Source organism: Anastrepha ludens, chromosome 2, assembly GCF_028408465.1.
Source record: "Anastrepha ludens isolate Willacy chromosome 2, idAnaLude1.1, whole genome shotgun sequence".
NCBI lineage: Eukaryota > Metazoa > Arthropoda > Insecta > Diptera > Tephritidae > Anastrepha > Anastrepha ludens.
Window position 1 is genome coordinate 138,830,745 of NC_071498.1, and position 16,937 is coordinate 138,847,681.

The window sequence follows — 16,937 nt, forward strand, 5'->3', positions numbered from 1 at the left end:
ATTTGCTCCTTGTTTTGCAAGGTCTTCAGCCATTTCATTTCCCTCATGTCCTTCATGTCCCGGAATCCAGCCTAGTATTACTATGTTGAGGTTTCCTAACGTGTTGAGAAGGTTTAGGCAATCATTTACCAATTTAGAGGTGATAGTTTTTGATAGAAGGGCTTTTAGAGCCGCTTGGCTATCTGAAAGTATGTAGATGTGAGTACCTCTCATTTTCCTGCTAAGGCATTCTCTCACACATATTTCAATGGCATGTATTTCTGCCTGGAATATTGTTGGGTAGAGTCCCAACGGAATTAATTTTTTGAATTTAGGCCCATTGATTCTTGCCCCTGTTCTACCATTTTCCAATTTAGACCCATCAGTAAACCATAGCTGAGAGCCAGGCTTGAAAGTGATAGAATTAGTTTTCCAGTCTGTGCGTTCATTAATTATAACTTGGAAGTTCCTGAAGAGTACTGGTTTGGGTGATAGTTTATCATCCCTATGAAGAATGGGACTACGTAGGAAGTCTTCTTAAGGCACTCGAGCGAGCTTCCCTTTCAATCAAGATTGGAAGCGGTGGTATGTTCGGGAGCACATACAATGCGTCAGTAGGACATGTTTTCATAGCCCCTGTAATACCAACACATATCAGGCGATACAGTTTGTTTAATTCGTCAAAATGTGGAACGCTTCACGATTTTGCGTATCATCCTTGCGCAGGGCCATGCTAATCTTCTCTGAATCGTTCCAATTTTTAGTATATGTTCTGCCGAAGCAAGAACAAAAAAATCTGTAGTAGCTGGAAATTTTGAGTAAAAGTAGAGGAAAGGTAGAATTTTTGAGGAAAAACAATTCGCACGTGAAAGAATATGATTACGAGCTCTTCCTGGGTATGTTCGGAGCCAGTACGATATGGTATACATCCTGAAATGTCACTAAGATCAGGATGATATTGAGCTATATTATAATTTTGGGCTAAGTTGGACATTTTGTCAGCCTTTCAAATATTATTTTTTTACTAAGAAAGTTGTCTTCTTAATAAAATTTTAATTAAATAAATATCTGAACTATGGCTGCGGTGATCTTAAGCTTTATAGTGCTTATCAATGATAAGAAAGTAGAAAATTTAAATTGGTTCTAGTCACGGTTTTTAATTAGATTTTGTCGTATGTATTACAATATTTTAAGTGGCTTAAGCACGTTGTTACGTTGCCTACATGGTCCGCCACTCGAAGTGTCACCAATTAAAAAGGCCATCAAAATTACTTTTATTCAATTCCAAGTAAAAATTGTGTGAAAATAATACAAAATTAAGAATCAATTAACTTTTGCTCGATGTGACCACCTTTTGCCTTGGCTATGGCCTTGAGACGGTCCACAAACGAATCGCAAGCTGCCTGAATGTGACTCGCGGATAATGGCTTTTTCAGCGCCTCGAGACTGGTGAATCTTTTAGTTCGTCCCTTGAGATTGAAGAGCCATTATGTGGACGTTATGAAGTTCGGAACGTTGTTTTTGAGTCATTCTTGATTGACTCGAGCTTTGTGAGACGGTGCTAAGTTCTGCTAAAACGTCCATGGTCTGCCACCGAAATATTTGTCTGCCCACGGCTTCAAAGGAACCAACAGAATACTTTTTCGATAATATTTCGCATTTGTCTTGACGCCAGGCTCGATGGAAACGATGTGAGAGCGCCCATCTGCGGATACAACGGCCCAAACCATTACTTGTGGCAGGTGCTGCCGCCTGGTGACCAATCGATGACTCAAATTCTCGTATGAATGGTCGGTCGAAGTGATGGGAGTTTACGAATTGCTCAATTTGAAAATTTTTCTCGTCAGAAAACACAGTGTTCGGAAATTGACGGCTTTCAGCCAAGCGAAGCAACGCCTTCGCTCTTTCAAGTCTTACTTATTGCTGCTTTGGTGTGAGCTCATGCGCTCAGTTCGCTCAGTACGAGATCAGTTTTCAGCATGCGGCGGCTGCTACGGTCAGATATTTTCAGTTCTTTCGCCATTTGATTGGCACTTCGTCGGGGACTTCGCTCAAGTCGGTTCTTCACTTTTTGAACCATTTCACGTGACGTTGCAGTATTTTGATGACCACCTGCATGACGTTTCGCGATGCTGGTGGTTCATTGTAGCGAGTAATGGTGCGATAAGCAAGAACTTTATTTACTTTAAGGTGCTGGAGCTCAAGAACAATCGCTGGTTATGATTTTCAGTCAAATATGAATCAGTCAGTGCCGTTTAAAATCCATTACTTATTTTCCTTTTTCGCGCTAGCTCTCGGCAAAACGTCTCCACGCGCTTGTAAACAATACTCTGGACTGTCATTTAGCCAACTAGCAGGCAGCTATTGCCCATGCATCCATCATCTCAGCATTCCTATACTCCTTACAATAACAAAGTACATAAACATGTGCAAGTCGCTCAGGCATCTTTTAAGTCATATGTTCTGGTTAGCTCATCCTCTTATTTGTGGTAAGGGCTTCAATGTTTTGCTACAAATGGATTTTGGCTCTATAGCAGATAGCTTCTTTCTATCAAAAATCTACTCGAACATTGTCCATTGCATGCAGGATATGGCTGCCATCGAATCGTATTATGCTTTATACCACCTTAGGCACGGAAAGCTTCGCCTACCCAATTTTATAAAATACTCATCTAATATTAAAGAAATATTTTATTATTTAAATATTGGCACGACAACTTCTGCAACAAGAGCAAAAGTAAGCGAAAGTGATTTAATTAATGCGGCAAAGCAACCCAATTAAAGTGACGTTAAAGCCGGCGCCACTATATTTCCAAGAACAAAAGCCTGCAATCAAAAGGCCATCTGCCTCCTATTAACTAGAAAAGTACTCATATATTTACTTATACGTAACTATGTATGCACATATGTACATTAAGGCGTGTCATTTTTTTTCGAGATTTTATATAATATTCTAAGAAAAAAAATCCACTAGAACATAACTTTAATATCAATTTCGAACCCCTAAAATTTTGAAAGATACTGTCTTTGAGAAGCTATCCGGCATGAAACATCCCGTAATAGTCAAATTTTATTTCTAATAGCGGTCGCTACTCGCCTAGCAATGGTAAACATCCGAGTGAATTTCTGCCATGAATAAGCTGCTCATGAAAAACCAGCTTCCGTTCAGAGGCGAGGAAACTGTAGATCACTCCATTTGTGTAGGAAATCACCAAACACCTAACAAGGGTGTGAAGTATAGGTTTATGTGAATCAAGCTCCAAAAATCGATTCCAATGGGTTCTTACCCAACAATCATCCAGGCAGAAATATATGCCCTCGAGATATATGTGAGAGATTGTCTCCATAGGAAAATAAGAGGAAGCCACTTTCAAAGTCATTCTATCAACTGCAAACACCTCACAAATGGTAAATGAGTGCCTGGACTTTCTTAACAGGACTTCAGCAGGGTATTATTAGGTTAGATTCCTTGAGATGGGTCACATAAGGGAAATGAAATGGCTGAACCTCTTGTTAAAAAGGGGAAACATGCCTCTAATTCCTCAAGAGCCCTTCTGTGGGCTTACAAAAGGCCACATTAACGAATTTTTTAGAAAAAGGGAGAAGAATAAATTCATTGGGCACTGGCGAAATTTTATCGTTCAGCGCAACAGTAAAAACAAGCGAAACAATTCTTGACGCCGGACATAGAAATTTCTGATAAGCAACTTTCTCTCATCAGAGTAGACTTAAGACATTTAAGTGGTTACTTTACAGTCTACTGTAGCCTAAGATACCACTTAAAGAAAATAGGTCTTCCTTAGACTATCATCTTTTGATTCTGAGAAATGGGCACTGAATATATTCAAAACACATTATTTGTGAATGTCCTGCTGTAGACAGAAAAAAGCTACACCACCTTGGTTGTTTTGTCGTGCAGTCATATAAATTGCGGAGCACGAAACCGCAGACGAACCGATAAAGAACGAGGAACGAGGAACCCATTCTTAGGCAAATCAGATGCAGAAAGTGGAGATGAATAGATCACACATTGAGAAAGCGACCAGATAGCATCACGAAAATGGCTCGGGACTGGAACCCGCTAGGGATCAGAGGTCGCGGTCGACCAATAAACACTTGGAGAAGGTCGATGCTGCACGATACCGACGGTGCAAAAACAAAAGCACAGAACCGTGTACGATAGAATTGTCTTGTCGAGGCCCTATGCTCCCGAGAGGAGTGAACAAGGAACAAAAACAAAAGCGGAGAATATGTTAAATTTTTTAAAAAGCCTTAAAATATGGCGTACCCTAGAAAACTTTGCTGTTAGATCTTGTCTGGTCGCAGTGCGCAGTAGTCTAATAATAATAACAGATGTAACAGGGAAACGAAATATCAGCCGATATAGTTAAATTACTTCAAGATGATCGCAATAAACTGAGGGAAGAGTATTGTATAAAACAAATATCGACAAAAGACGTAAACGAAGTCACGGATATCAAAAGACAGTTTTGGTTGAGATAAAAAAATAGCACAGTTTTTAGTTAAAAAGTTGGGAAATAAGTTCAACGGACCTTATAGCGTGACCAAAGATAAAGTTAATGGGCGGTACGAGATTGAAAAAGCAGTCGAATTCGTTGGGACGCACCTTACTTCTACCAGCATCGACAACATGAAGTTTTGGGCTCATTATGCGGCTGAGAACGAGGTGTTCTTTGAGACAGATGACGAATAGAATGGCCGAATGTAACAAATGGTAACCCTGGTTCAAGGAGTAAAAGCAAAATGTGCGAGCAAGCGAACTAATTACAAGTAGTTAGTGAGGTGACAAGCAGCCGTAAAGTTGAGGAGTATACAACTAATTTTTGAACTTATATGAAATAGCATTTTTAAATGCCTGAATTAAATTTGAAATCTACAATTAATTTGGAATTTCTTTTTCATTTTTACATACATATCTGTCTATCTTGAATTAATATGTAGCTTAGTATTGACCAAAGGATTATGAATAAAATTTTTTTATTAATACAAACTTGTACTTGGTGGAATTTTTAGTACGAAAAATTTATTTTTGATGTTTATTTTTTATTTAAAGGTCCGTATGTTGGCGCTACAAAGCAAATTAAGTGTAATTTTTTTGTACTGTAGTATGAAAAGTGGTTAAATGCAGTTTTTCTAATGCAAATCAAACAGAAACTAACAGAAAAAATAATCGAAAACAGTTAAATTTTACAATATTAAAAAATTTTTGTTTTTAATTTTAAACATTTATTTTTTTTTTTTGGTACCAACGTATAGGGTGGGCCATGTAAAATTTGCGTTTTGAATCGAGTATCAAAAAAATTAGTAAATATTTTTTAAAACTTTTTTTTTATTTTGAAGATTGGACATTGTCGTTTATGAATAAAAAATAATATCGTTCAAATGACTGCCACGACTGGCTTTACATTAGGCCATTCGACCAAGAAGACTCACCACTTTGGAAATAGGTTTTCAATATATCCCAATTTTGTTCAAGCGTATAGCGTCCCATTTCGTAAATGTCTAACCTTTAAGTAAATTAAGTAAATTATGACACATTTGACATGTCATTTGCGTTACCATTCTCAAAAAAATAGGTAGTTCAAAAAGCAAACGCTATATGGCCCTGTATTTACAACTATAATGATTCTATATCCCTCTTACTTGTGCGGCCTCGGTAGTCTAGCGTAAGTGTACTAGCTTGCCATCCCAGAGGTTGTGGGTTCGAGTCCCACGTAAAGAACGGTCCTCGCCTCCACTTTTTCACACTTACTTATTTCCCTAGTTTCCAAAAAAAAACAATTCTCAGCCAACCCCAAATTCCTTCCAATCCTTACTCCCGCACAAAAAGTCAGCATATTACTTGCATTATGGCTGTTAAAACAAACAAAAAAACAGAGAAAAGAACACAGTTCCAAATTGCATCAGTGGCGCCAGCAAAAGGAAGCGGGCAATAGCGGTAAAAGCGCAGTCGCACCAAAATTTTGCGAAGTCATCAACCATCTGTGTGATCTTTTTGACAGAAAAATGTGAAACATAGATGGCGCTCGTAAGAAGATGTTGTTCCTAAGCAATGACAGGTGGGCACTCCCACTACTTGGGACTGGTAGCGGCAGGCTAATCACCTGCCGTGCCAGAAAACAAAACTAGATTAACGAAACGACCACCAACGCAAGACTGAGTCTTGTCGAGGCCCTATGCTCCCATGCTCCCAAGTGGAGTGAACAAGGAAAAAAAATTCTTCCTACTTTCAACAGAAAACGTATTCTTTCTACTACTTCTTATTTTCACTGCTATAACTTCCACTCAATTCTACAATAGTATTAATTAAAAATAACTTATTTTAAAATTTGGTAGCCTGAAATTGTTTTTAGAGTTGTACTGTAATGTACTTTTTTTCTTAGCACTTAATATAGAATCCGAACATGCTCGGAACGATGTCGAGAAGCATCGTTCCATACAAATGTACCCACCCTAATAGACATACATATTTACATACATAAGTTTTCGCATTGCAAGTGCTATCACCCAGTGATACCTTGACAGACAAATTAACGCCATTTTATCTAATATTTCCCAGCTGTCATCATTACTCTTTGCTGTCATTATTTGTCTCACTTATTCAATCATTTTATTACTTTGTTATTTGCTGTTTGTGTTTTGCCGCCAACTTGCCATTGTGCCACTGTTATACTATTACAACCTGCCGACTAGCTACCGTTACCAGGTGTTCGACGCCGCTTATTCACTCCCGTTTCTTTGTCCCTTCCATTGACTTTGTTGTTTCTATAGTTTGCTAGCTGCTATTTTGCAGCCACTTGTATGCTGTCGCTGCGTTTATCATTATTTCATTTGCCCAGAAACAATTCAATTTAGAGGCTTCTATGAAATAGTTGCGAAGCGCGCACCAACACAGCCACACACATGCAATCGAGTAAAATATGATGTGCCCAGATAACGAAATCAATTTACGAAATTATTTGTGTACGCAGGAAATTGTTGAGCATAGACATGCGCGCAAATCAAGCGAAGGTTACACGCACTCTCACATACTTGTACATACGTAGCCATGTATGAGCAGCACAATGCGGAGGTTACGTATACGCCCAGGTGGAAATAGATGGTGGCGGCAAACAGGCAACACAAAATGTATGTCTAAAGATGTATTCGTGTATTTGTACACATCCACACTGGTGTACGAGCAATCAGACAATCAAGAGGTTGCCCCCACCACTTCCTCACATCACCCCCTTCTTGCACCTATTCGCTCGGCCACGTCATCCATTTGCTGGTACTCATTACAATTTACTACACATTTGCTATTACGAGCGCGAATATTGCGGAATGCCTGTCAATTGAATTATAGTAACGATTGCTGCTGTCATTGCTATTACAATATTATTCCGTTAGTGTTGCAGAGTGGTGGTGCATGGCTCGTGTCGGCTGATGGGTAATAGATAACGGGTAATGGGGTGCGGCTGGCTTAGTGTTTACGGTGGATTTATGACACTGGAAGCGATTGCACTGCCCGTCGCCCGCATTTCCAGCACCGACTTTATTATGCTGCGCACTCGCGTAGATAGTGTTTCACGCACTGCTATAAATAAACCATAGATGTTGCAAGCACATACTCAAATTTGAGTGCGTGTTGATGCGTGCGCATACAAGTACATGTTGTCCATACACATTTGTGCGTTCTGTGGCAATGTCATTAAAATTCATTTATTATTAGATTACGCTATTACAATGTTGTTGCCGCTGCTGCTATGGTTAAAGCTTTGGATCTTCAACGGTGAATGGCAGTGACTGGCGCTTGCCAATCGTTCGTAGGGGAGCCACTGGCAATAATAATAACTCGCATGCTGTCACAAATAAAATAATACTCGCACTAAAACACATCGATGAGGTCAACTTAAATGCACCAGCTAAGCTAACACTCACGCAGACGACCTCTGGTAAAAGCAAAATGAAATGAAATGATTTGTTCGACGCAGATAATAAAATTATTTTAGTGAGACATGTGTAGATAAATGATGTTTTTGTGACTTCATTAGTCGTTTGAGCTCATTCCGAATACAAGTCAAAGGATTCGTAAATTAAGGCGCTTCTCCATGTGTTCGGTTCAAAAAACTGATTTTTCTTTTTACATAAATTGCAATGCAAATACTATAAATTGGGCTGTAAAGTACGTAGTTAAAAAAATTCTACAAAACTCCTGGAATATATTCAAAAAATTCTCGGAATTTATTCAGAAAATTCAAAATTGTAATCAATAGCCGAAAATCGTCAACTTAAGGGGTCGCATTAGTCTAGAATTTTCAATAATTCGATGTTTTTTTATATTTCGAAAGGCTTTAAAAAAAATTTTTTTTTTTTCCTTTTTCACTCCACTCGGGCCTCGACAAGACTAAGTCTTGCGTTGATTGTGAACATGCTGCCAAATTTTTGGAAGCATATACCCGGTATTTTCGGTTCTACAGCCGTTTTAGCAGATAGATTCAGATTCGTCACGCGGCGGCATCAATGGTCGCATTCCCCACTCTCAAAACTTTAAACTCAATTATCTCGAAACGATTTTTTCGACCTGGTGTTTAAAAAAAAATAACTATTCAACCGAATCGTCTGAAATTTTAATTTGTTGTTCACAACATCAATGGAATCATATTTTATTTCAATTATTTCGTTTTTTTTTTTTTTGTTAAACTGAAACCGACTTTTAGAGTGCCAAATTCACAACCGCGCCATTTTTTCAAATTTTTTTTTTTTTTTTTATTCTAGTATGGAACAAAGCTACAGTTATACTGATTGATAATTTTTTTGGTTTTTGTATAGGGTTTTTCAGTAAGAGCGCTTCAACTTTTGAACTTTTTTGAATAAAACACAAACGGTTTGACTTTTTTAACTAATTTTTTTTTTTTATCGAGTATTTCAGATAAATGGAAGAGTCAAAATGGACAACACCGTCCAGGTCCGATTTTTCGGGTAGGTCAACTTCAGCGCCATTTTTAAAACTATTAAAATTAAAAATAAATTTTTTTCATTTTTGTATGTAAAAGAAGTTAAATAAAATGCCTAAAAAATTTAAATAATAGGACTATGAATAAGTTCGTGCGGTTTTTTTCGAAATTTGAAACTTTATTGACGTAAAATGGTTACAAATTTAATATTCAAAATATTGTCCATCGCTTACTACTACTTTTTCCCATCTTTCTGGCAATTCACGGATTCCCTTTGTGAAAAATTCGGTCGGTTTTGCCGCAATCCACGAATCGATCCATTTTTTGACTTCATCGTAATTACGGAAGTGCTGGTCAGCCAGGCCATGTTGCATCGATCGGAAGAGATAGTAATCGGATGGCGCAAGGTCTGGACTATACAGCGGGTGGGGTAGGACATCCCATTTGAGCGTTTCTAAGTATGTTTTGACCACTTGTGCAACATGTGGCCGAGCATTGTCATGTTGCAAAATAACTTTGTCGTGTCTATCGGCGTATTGCGGCCGTTTTTCTCGCAGTGCTCGGCTCAAACGCATCAATTGTCGTCGGTAGACATCCCCCGTAATCGTTTCATTCGGTTTCAGTAGCTCATAATACACAACACCCAGCTGGTCCCACCAGATACACAGCATAACCTTCAGGCCATGAATATTCTGCGCCGACGTCGATGTTGAAGCATGGCCAGGGTATCCATACGTTGCCCGACGTTTTGGATTGTCGTAATGGACCCACTTTTCATCGCCAGTCACAATTCGATGCAAAAAACCCTTTCTTTTGTGCCGTTGAAGCAGTTGTTCGCATGCCATAAAACGGCGTTCAACGTCTCTTGGCTTCAATTCATACGGCACCCAATGGCCTACCTTTCGGATCATTCCCATGGCTTTTAAACGTTTGGAAATGGTTGATTGATCAACTCCCAAAGTTTTTGCAACCTCTTCTTGCGTTTGAGCCGGATCTTGATCGAGCAATTCCTCCAATTCGGTATCCATGAACTTTGGCGGCGCACCCTCGCGTTCTTCGTCTTCCAAGCCAAAATCACCACTTTTAAAGCGTGCAAACCACTTCTGGCACGTTCGCTCAGATAGAGCATGCTCACCATAAACTTCCACCAAGATACGATGACTTTCGGCTGCTTTTTTCTTCATATTAAAATAATGAAGAAGAATTCCCCGCAAAAACACATTATTTGGCACGAAATTCGACATTTTCAAGTGTGGTAAAAATATTGTTGTTTACGCTTCAAATAAAAAACTTATACTGACGTTTGTGCCTTACGACAGTAGCTCTCCAATGAATGTTTGGAAATGTGGATCGATGGAATAATAATCAAGTTACGCCATCTGTTGTAAAACCGCACGAACTTATAAATAGACCTATTATCTTTTTTCATTTTTTTTTATAGTAAAAAAAAATCCTGAAAATATCAGGAATTTTCGAGCTCTAGCCCACCAGGACCCCTAAAGTCTTTACGCTTTCAGATGAGAAACAGAAATGAGAGGATTTATTAAACAACAAATTGTATTAATGTATGTGCATACGTCTACATATGAATGTGTAGTACAAATTTGAATAAGCTCATGCAATGCACACAGTAAGGAGCAGAGGTGAAAAATACAAGTTTATTCCTTAGAAGTGATATAATCACATTACCGCCTTCAAAGTACGCCCCATCAACTCCAACGCGCTTAGCTTAGCACCAGCGTTTGATCAAGTTGTCAAAAAGTGTCTCGAACTCTATTTTCGATATAGCCTTCAGAGGCGTCTTCGATTTTTCCATTAGTTCCTTTTGGCTGTTAAAACACATTCCCGTGGTGGGTTATTGGATTGATCATACAGAAAAAAATCGCATACCAGGTAAACTTAATGGCTGTTTGATGAAATTCGCTTCGTTCTTGGTAAAAAATTCACGCTTAATGATGGCACTGTGCGACGGTGTATTCTCATGTTGCAAAACCTACGAGTTTTTTCCCATAAGCCTTTCCCTTTTTGGCGAATTGCTTTACGAAATCGTGTCATATCGCCCAAATAATAGTTCACATTAACTGTCTGACCTTCTTGCAAAATTCCGTTTGACGAATGTTGGGCCAGATTCAGCCTTGTTGGATTCAAGTCTTCGGCGATGTCTCAGCCGTTTCTTTTTTGAACATTGCAACAACATGGCACAAACCCAATTCAAAATCATTATATGAAATATCCAATACGGATCCTTAAGGGGGGCCTCTTATCAGTCGGCTTCAAAAAATCGTTTTTTTTTTTACTGCAATCGATGGATACATTATAGAAGAATATGCCCTCAAAATTTTCTAGCGGAATTCAAAGTGATTTCGGAGTTACAGGTCTGTGCACCGCCCATCGTGTGAGTATACTGTCCACCTTCTGAAAACTTTGAAACACGTTTTCTCAAAACCATGTTTTATTATATAAAGATAATTAAAATAAGCAACTAATAAACTAACAAAATACAAAAAAAAATTCATTTTTTAATGTTTATTAACACTTTTTTTGAAAAAAAAAACATAGCGAAAAAACACTTTTTTTCAATAATTAATTGTGTGTTCATCTTTTCATATTTTTATAAACGAGTAGTCTATTATATGCGGGAAAGCCTTCTGAATAAGACGATATTTTTCCTTTGAGTTTGAGGGGAAAACTACGACCGCAATCTTACACGCCGTTTTACTAGCGTGCAACGAGAAGCTGTGCGAGATTCCTCATGCGTCCACCATTTTGTTTTTTTTATTTATTTTAAAAAATTGTTTATTACTCCTCAATCATGCCTTAAAATAAATGCATAAGATTATTCCTGTATGTCGCTTTTTTCGCCTCGAAAAAAAATTGAGAAAAAACACTGGAAGCCACTGATAAGAGGCCCCCCATAAGCAATGATCAATTCCTCTGCCAGCTCGCTGATGGTTAATCGTTATTCATCTGCCTGAACATAGGGGTCAGCAAAAATGTATCTAGTTGTAGTCTATCTACAAATAATCTAGACTATTTATAATAATAGAGTAATCTATACTAAAAGTCTCAAAAATCCGTGACTGCATTTTGAAAATTTCTTCAGAAGAATTATCGAGAGTGATGCAAGAAATGTTATGGAGTACTTTTGAACCATTTTTTAGAATTTGTGCCTGTCTGTTTATCTGACTGAACTCGCATGTATCCGAAACTACCAAATGCATTTCCATGGTGCATTAATTGGTGAGTAAACAGCACCCCACGGACACAACAGACGCTATAGTTTATCCAAATCAGCATATGGACTAAACTTTACTATGCACCAAATTTTCAAGTTGCGCCGCTTTCAAAAAAAATGTTGTTGGAAATACTTGCATTAATACTCATGCAATGAGTGCTACATAATCATCTACTTTTGTTTTTGAATAACTTTTTTTAATAAATAAAAAATGATTTTGAGTGATGGAAATCTTTATTTTGACTTTTATCCATTTGATTGCTTGTCTCTTTGCCTATTGCATCACAAGTATCTAAAATATTGACGTACAACGCCAATTCTAAAAATTTCATTTTTATAAAAAAGGATGATTAATTTTGGGCCAACTTGTATATACACCGTCTAGGACCGATGGGCTTTCTAATGAAGTAAAAGTATTAAATTGGGGGCAGCAGTTCTGAGTGATGGTTAGAGTGGTGATTCATCCAGAATCCAACTAGCGCTTCCGCACCATTTTGTTCCGAGTCATGGCACTTTGATGAAATTTTGACGCCTCAATATGGATAACAACTTTCTTTGTATATTTCTCTAGAACTCTTCCAAGCCACATTAAAGTCGACTCAAAAGTTTTACGCCTTGCGCACAAGAAAATATGCGTCAGCGTCAAAGTAAAGCGAACACCCCATATTGATAAGTTTTGCCCATTTATTTATTTATTTCGTAATTTCATTTAATTTAAATATAATTTATATAACCATAGTTCATATCACAACAAAAATCATATAAAGAAAAGTCTCAAACTTTGTAAAAATTGCGAAAATTTCCATCAATATTTTAAAATTTTTCCTCAGCGCTTCTAAAAAAAGTTCGGATATGCCGTTTTATAGATAGATCATTGAATTTCGGTAATTTTGGTAAACAAAAAATCACACTGCTTTTTCAGAATTTTTTTTCGGACGCGGTTCTGTGCATTTTCTTCATTTAACAGATTTTTTTATATGGCAGAAAATACCCAATACAGTCAGCAGAAAAAATTGTCAAAAATCAACACGATTTTTGAATCACTTTAAAATTGCGTTTCATTAAATGTAAACTATTTTTTTTATACAAATAGAGCTCGTACTATAATAATAACCCTAAAAAGAAAATGAAATTTAGCTTAACTTCGTATAAAATTTGTGAAAATTCCGCAAATGTTCATCAACACTTTGAACATCTTACTGAGAATTTATTAAGAATTTTTTTTTTTCAATTCAGTGCAATTTTTTGTTTAAATTCTGAGTAAAAAGCTTGAAATGTTGATGAAAATTTGCCGAATTTTACAAAGTTCGACAGCTCGAAATTTGCTTTATATGGTTCCTATTATAGTATGAACTCTATTTTAATAAAAAAATAAATCACAGTACAGATTTTTTATTTTAGGCGGCCGCCGTAGCCGAATGTGTTGGTGCGTGACTACCATTCGGAATTCACAGAGAGAACGTTGGTTCGAATCTCGGTGAAACACCAAATTAAAAAAAAAACATTTTTCTAATAGCGGTCGCCCCTCGGCAGGCAATGGCAAACCTCCGCGTGTATTTCTGCCATGAAAAAGCTCCTCATAAAAAAATATCTGCCGTTCGGAGTAGGCTTGAAACTGTAGGTCCCTCCATTTGTGGGCCAACATCAAGACGCACGCCACAATTAGGAGGAGGAGCTCGGCCAAACACCCAAAAAGGGTGTACGCGCCAATTATATATATATTTATATAGTATAGATTTATACCCTAACCCCCATTATTTTAACCGATATTTTGAATTGCATTTTGTCAGCGCTGACTCTCCGCAGTTTTCGTAGTGATTGGCTCTTGTGTTTCAGCCGAATAACTACACAAACTACAATACATTAACTCTGCCCTTCATTTACAATAATTTTCTTAGTTTTAATAATTTATCTGTTACACGTAGAAGTCAAAGATTTTAAATGAAACATATTTTTTCGTAACTGTTTACTGTTTGTGAGCTGCAACGCCATAAAACAATAGCACATCGACAGTCGGTGAATGGGTGAAAAATAAGCAAAAATATACAACTTTTTATTTAAAAAGAAAAATAAAGATAAGTTATTGTATTGTTCTATAGACAGCAAAGGCTTTTATCCAGCTTAACTTCCGCAGTAAACTCACACACGCTAAAAAAGAATCGAACAAATTTTTATGAATATGTATATATGGGTATGCATTCGTATACTAAGGTGGTGCCCAAAAGCATTTGCCTTTTTTCCAAGCGATTCATAAAGTTGGATTTATTTAGTGACTACCACCAGTGCGACATCAAATTATCTGGCATGCCCTTAAGCGGCAGGGAGTCCGAGATAAAATCTCTAGAACTATGCAAGCCCAATACTACAAATTCAAATGGCGAGTGCAACACGACGGTGCCCTCTCCGAGCCTATTGAAACAAGGGTCTATACTATACCCTCCTCTATTTTCCCCTTCTATTTTTAATAGTCATTAACGACGTTCTAAACAGCGCTCTCAATAAAAGCTCAGACAGGGGAATTCTCTGGAGCATTTAGACGAACTTGAGCATGCCGATGACATCGCACTTTTATCACGGAATGTGCATGCAGTGGAAAATTAATGTCCTAAGTTCACAAAGAAAAAACGGTGGACTGTCAATCAATGTCGAAAATACTAAATCCATGGAAATCAACACCTCGCTACCTAACAGGTTCACAATTTATGGGGAACCCATTGATAATGCAAACAACTTCACCTATCTGGGAAGCCAATTCACCCTGGACGGGTGAAAGACGAGAACCAAACAAGCCAAAGCAGCTTTTGCAAGCCTCAAAAAGATCTGATTTTCCAAACAGCTGGCAACGCATACCAAAGTACGAATTTTTAAATCGATTGTTAAATCCGTCCAACTATATGCCTGCGAAACGTGGTTGGTGTCTGTATCTGCAACACGGAAGCTGCAGCCATTTGCTAACTGATGTCTAAGAACAATTTTCCCTCCCCATGGCAGTCGGTTCTACGCTACCGGTACGACCCGGGTTTATATCAAGCAAAAGACTGTCACTCCGCCATCATTCCCCAAACATATGTGAGAATGTTTACGCTGCTACAACAACAACACCACCAACAACAACAAATCTCCTTATCTGAAGGCCCGACGAGGGCGCAAATGGATTTGGATTGGCCACACGTTACGCAAGCCAGCGACCGACATCGGTAGAATCGCACTGGACTGGAATCCACAAGGATCGCGCCGCAAGGGATGCCCTAAAGGATCTTGACGAAGTAGCCTTAATAAGGAATTTTTAAAAATTAAAGAATCTATCTCATGTACTCAAATTAGGACGAAAGCACGAAATAGACAACATTGGAAAGCATTTGTATCGGCCCCATGCGCCCAAAGACGGCGCGATAGGTTAGGTTAGGTTTGGCAGCCGCATCGTACATAGAGACAATAATGCCACTTAGACCACGAAACGGGTCCGTTGTGAGCCGGCTACATGTCCCTCTCCATATTGAACCATCCTGAGCTTTTGGCAAAGCGTAAAAGGTTGTTGCTGCCTAAAGTGTATAGATTATCTATATTCGTTAAGAAGTAGGATTTTAAAAATCGGTTCCTGCTTCTGGCTAGAGCCGGGCATGTGCAAAAAAGGTGTTGAATTGTTTCCAATTCCTCCTCATTTCTGCAGCTATGACAGAAATCATGCGTGTAAACGCCTAATCTTCTTGCATGATTTCCCATGAGACAAAATGTCCTGTGAGGGCCCCTACTAAGGTCCTGATATGAAGTCTAGTCAGTTTTATAATACTCTTAGATAGACGTAAATTTAGTCTTGGCCATGTTTGCCTAGCAATTTCACAGGTGTTAGCGCTAATCCATCTTTGATGTGCAGAACTGATTAGTGCGTCCTTAATGAGAAGCTTACAAGTTGCGAGAGGTATCTCCATAAAATTACTTATGTCTGGCATACCGGTACCTTCTCTTGCAAGTTGGTCGGCCCTACAGTTCCCTGGTATATCTATGTGGCCTGGAACCCAGCATGAGATTGTACGATATTGCTTGGCCATCTCATTTAGAGTTTGGCGACAACGTAAGGTACTCCTTTATGTTGTTTCGAAACCATCCAGGGCTCGTACGGCAGCTTGGCTGTCTGATATGTAGAGTGCAGATATCTGTTGATGATATTTTGTTTATCTTCAACCATTTTAAAGATTCATGAATAGCGTTTATTTCCACTTGAAAAAGGCTACAGTGATCCGGTAGTTTAAAGGATTCACTAATAGAAAGCTCTTCGCAAAATAACACTGATCCTACCACCGGTGTCCATTTTAGATCCGTCCGTGTAGGTCTTAACGGCTGTGTTGGGTATTGGATCTTCTTCAAACCATTCGAGTTTAGAGGGGATTTTCATCTGGAAATTGCTTTCGAAGCAAAGAATAGGAGGGTGATAATCACAGTTACGGGGAGTCGAAGATGGTTGAATGTCCATGTGTGACAGTTCTCCATTGTGAGGTCGCTTTGAGCCTTAAAGCAGAGCAGGCCGCTGAGTATTTGCAGAAGAGATCTAGCGGTGGCAGATGTAGCATGTTGTCCAAAGCCATGGATGGCGTGGTTTTTATGACGTCACATATTGCTAATTCCGCTAATCTCTGCATTATTATTCTCACACTGTAGACACCTAAGTACATTTGGGCATCACGAAATACATGAAATTTGATATAAACTTAAAAGAAAAATACCCTGCAGTTTTTAACAAGATCCAGTGAGCTGCACCAACCCTGTAT

General features: G+C 38.3%; 1 non-coding gene across 1 annotated transcript; it reads right to left on the bottom strand.

Moving 5' to 3' along the window:
* Window positions 1-660: 660 nt before the first annotated feature.
* LOC128856136 (U6 spliceosomal RNA) lies at window positions 661-767 on the bottom strand. The gene has a single exon (XR_008453803.1). It is a non-coding gene; the product is annotated as a U6 spliceosomal RNA (small nuclear RNA).
* Between the last annotated feature and the right edge of the window lie 16,170 nt (window positions 768-16,937).